Source organism: Staurois parvus, unplaced genomic scaffold (assembly GCF_062004578.1).
Source record: "Staurois parvus isolate SC_StPar_1 unplaced genomic scaffold, SC_StPar_1.0 ptg000470l, whole genome shotgun sequence".
NCBI lineage: Eukaryota > Metazoa > Chordata > Amphibia > Anura > Ranidae > Staurois > Staurois parvus.
The window spans coordinates 5,997,684-6,002,025 of record NW_028318266.1 but is presented as its reverse complement, the minus strand read 5'-3'; positions in this window follow the sequence as shown (position 1 = coordinate 6,002,025).

Sequence of the window (4,342 nt, the reverse complement as noted above, 5' to 3'; positions counted from 1 at the left end):
AAGCTACCTACCTGCCTGTCCACTCCTTTACAGTGAGCCACGCAGGCATAGCTCACTGTACAAATTCGGCAATGCCAAATCTGATGGAACTCCAGCGTCATCCCCACCAGGCCAATGACAGCTTCCGGTGTTGGGGACCCAGAAGCCAGTGGCCAGGCAGGGAGCTCCAGGACAGCACATCGTGGGATTTGAGATGAGTATACAGTAGTTCTGCTTTAATATTGACTCCTAGAGATGCGCATGCGTAGGAGTGACGTCATCCCCACCAGGCCAATGACAGCTTCCGGTGTTGGTGACCCAGAAGCCGCCACCCTAAGATATCAGTGGCCAGGCAGGGAGCTCCAGGACAGCAAATCGTGGGATTTGAGATGAGTATACAGTAGTTCTGCTTTAATATTGACTCCTAGAGATGTGCACCATGAACAAGAAATGTGTTTTGTTTCGGATTCATTTGTTACGTCAATCATTTCATTTTTTCATATTTGTTAGAATGATTTCTGTTCTGTTTGTTTAGCGTATTCTGATTTGTTTTGTATATTTGTTGTCGTTATTTGCTCTAAATCTATTTGTATTTTCTGAAGTTATTTCGGAAGATTCTGATTAATTCCTTATGTTATTTAGGCGACTTGCTTGCGAATTCGATGCGACTTGGTTGCGACGTTGATGTTTCGACCTTGGCATTGATCAGACTTAACAATACAGAGTGTGACACATATTATTGAGCTTACAAAGCCCTCTGATCTCGCGAATGAAACAAATGAATATGAATTGATTGATTGTTTTCATTATAATTTATTTCAGGTTCATTAAAATTCATTACTATTGTGATTCGGAGATTCTGAGAGATCTGAATAACTAAATTTTTGTCAGAATTTTGATTCGTAACAAAACAAATCGCACATGTCTATTGACTCCTGTGCTTGTAAATCCACCTAAAATCTCTACAACAAACACAGAGGTACATCCGATGGAAAATTGGTCCAATATTTTTGCAGCTGTACTGGTGTAAATTGTATATGATTATTATTTTTGATGTTTGTTTACAATTATACTTGCTGTGGATGACACTTGCTTTTTTAATTTGAGAGATTTTATTTGTTCTTAATCTTGATCTCCAAAAGTTCAAAAACTTGAATTAAAAAGATTGAAATTTAAATAATTAATTTTAATCTGAAATGTATTTTGCTTGATTTGCTTTTTACATATCATTATATGATTGCTACAAAAACAATATAAATTAATGAATCCATTCTGAATTCCATGGATAGTTTGATTTACATTTCTTTAGGGATTTATTTGTGATTTTTAATGATGTCTTCATCCCAAGAGTATTACAAGACAAACAGACTGTATTATAAATTGTTCATATTGTAGGTTCATGTAAATGTAAATTGTATATGATTATTTTATTTTTGATGTTTGTTTACAATTATACTTGCTGTGGATGACACTTGCTTTTTTAATTTGAGAGATTTTATTTGTGCTTAAATTGTTGATCTCCAAATGTTCAAAAACTTGAATTAAAAAGATTGAAATGTAAATAATTAATTTTAATCTGAAATGTATTTTGCTTGATTTGCTTTTTACATATCATTATATGATTGCTACAAAAACAATATAAATTAATGGATCCATTCTGAATTCCATGGATAGTTTGATTTACATTTCTTTAGGGATTTATTTGTGATTTTTAATGATGTCTTCATCCCAAGAGTATTACAAGACAAACAGACTGTATTATAAATTGTTCATATTGTAGGTTCATGTAAATGTAAATTGTATATGATTATTTTATTTTTGATGTTTGTTTACAATTATACTTGCTGTGGATGACACTTGCTTTTTTAATTTGAGAGATTTTATTTGTTCTTAATCTTGATCTCCAAAAGTTCAAAAACTTGAATTAAAAAGATTGAAATTTAAATAATTAATTTTAATCTGAAATGTATTTTGCTTGATTTGCTTTTTACATATCATTATATGATTGCTACAAAAACAATATAAATTAATGAATCCATTCTGAATTCCATGGATAGTTTGATTTACATTTCTTTAGGGATTTATTTGTGATTTTTAATGATGTCTTCATCCCAAGAGTATTACAAGACAAACAGACTGTATTATAAATTGTTCATATTGTAGGTTCATGTAAATGTAAATTGTATATGATTATTTTATTTTTGATGTTTGTTTACAATTATACTTGCTGTGGATGACACTTGCTTTTTTAATTTGAGAGATTTTATTTGTTCTTAATCTTGATCTCCAAAAGTTCAAAAACTTGAATTAAAAAGATTGAAATTTAAATAATTAATTTTAATCTGAAATGTATTTTGCTTGATTTGCTTTTTACATATCATTATATGATTGCTACAAAAACAATATAAATTAATGAATCCATTCTGAATTCCATGGATAGTTTGATTTACATTTCTTTAGGGATTTATTTGTGATTTTTAATGATGTCTTCATCCCAAGAGTATTACAAGACAAACAGACTGTATTATAAATTGTTCATATTGTAGGTTCATGTAAATGTAAATTGTATATGATTATTTTATTTTTGATGTTTGTTTACAATTATACTTGCTGTGGATGACACTTGCTTTTTTAATTTGAGAGATTTTATTTGTTCTTAATCTTGATCTCCAAAAGTTCAAAAACTTGAATTAAAAAGATTGAAATGTAAATAATTAATTTTAATCTGAAATGTATTTTGCTTGATTTGCTTTTTACATATCATTATATGATTGCTACAAAAACAATATAAATTAATGGATCCATTCTGAATTCCATGGATAGTTTGACTTTACATTTCTTCAGGGATTTATTTGTGATTTTTAATGATCTCTTCATCCCAAGAGTATTACAGGACAAACAGACTGTATTATAAATTGTTTGCATTGTAGGTTCATGCATCTTACCTGAAGGTCTGACATTTGAGTTTCACCAGATCCATCAGAACTGTAAAATATGTTGTTTTTTTCCAACAAGACCAAATATTTACAAGTGCAATATTGAACTAAAAGTCACACTGCAAACTTTTTGACTTGAGAATAGGCAAACACCAATTTGGTACTGGAATATTAGTATCAATTTTCTTTTTTTTCTACGCTCAGTTTCAGATTACATTGAAATATTCTTACAAATTCCAGCCAAGAAATATCAAGATAAAAATGACTAGATTGTTTTTCTACCCTCAAACAGTTTCAGATTACATTTGCATATTTTTAAAAATTCCAGCAAAGAAATTTCAAGGTAAAAATGACTAGACCATTAAAAGATAAAGGAACAACCCAGATTTTGCTGCAATATTAAGTTTCCATTCAGAGATTTTTTTCTCAGTACTATTTTTTCTGTCACTAGATGTCCTCAATCTGATGGTCAGCATCATTAAACTGGCTTCCTCTGATCCCAGGTCTTCCCAGACTCTTCCTGTGGTTTGATCATGAAAGAAAAATTAGCACATTGATGAGCTGAACTTTTTCTCTCTGATTTTGCCTCCTGTCATCATGCTTCTTGTAAGTGCATAAACTGATTGGCAACTTGTACTTCTTTATTCTTCCTCTCACTCTCCAAATCTGCTGTACAGGGGTTGCAAGAGGTTGATACCAGGTAGAAGTCAGCTACATAAACTGCTTGAATTTAAAACATGTGTCTAATGATGTATTAATGACCACAGAGCTGCATTAATTTGTTTATTTTATAAATACCTAGAGCCCAGCTTTAACAAATATAAACAAAGACCGAGCATGACTGATGTTAACTATTTGTGTTTATATCAAGAAATTATTATAAAATACAACAACAACAATAATAATAATAATAATAATAATAATAATTATTATTTTTATTATTATTATTATTGTTGTTGTTATTATTGTTATTATTATTTTTTTTTAAATAATAACCAACTCCAGCTAATTTTTTCTAGTTTTAGTTTTGGAAATAGAGGGGGAGCCTTAGAACCTATATCAGGACTGGACTGCTGTCATGTACCAATGAAGAAGATTCTTCAGTCACATGGAATATTGAAGCACCGCACCGCTGCAAAGAGGTCCAGATACAACTTTATTCCATTAAAGTCAGGGGTGTAATTGGAGACGTAGCCAACATGTTTTGGGGGTCTAAATGCCCCCTTCATCAGGGCTAGAAAGAACATAAGAAGATTTTCATGTTGATCTGGCATCAATATAATGGGGTCATACATAAAACCAAACAGTTCAATCGTAATGTGAGTATCATGAAAATGAGAACATGAGTACTGAACAAAAATGAGAATATGGGTGCTGAAAAACAAACCAAAAATAAATAATAATAATAATAATCATCATCATCATCA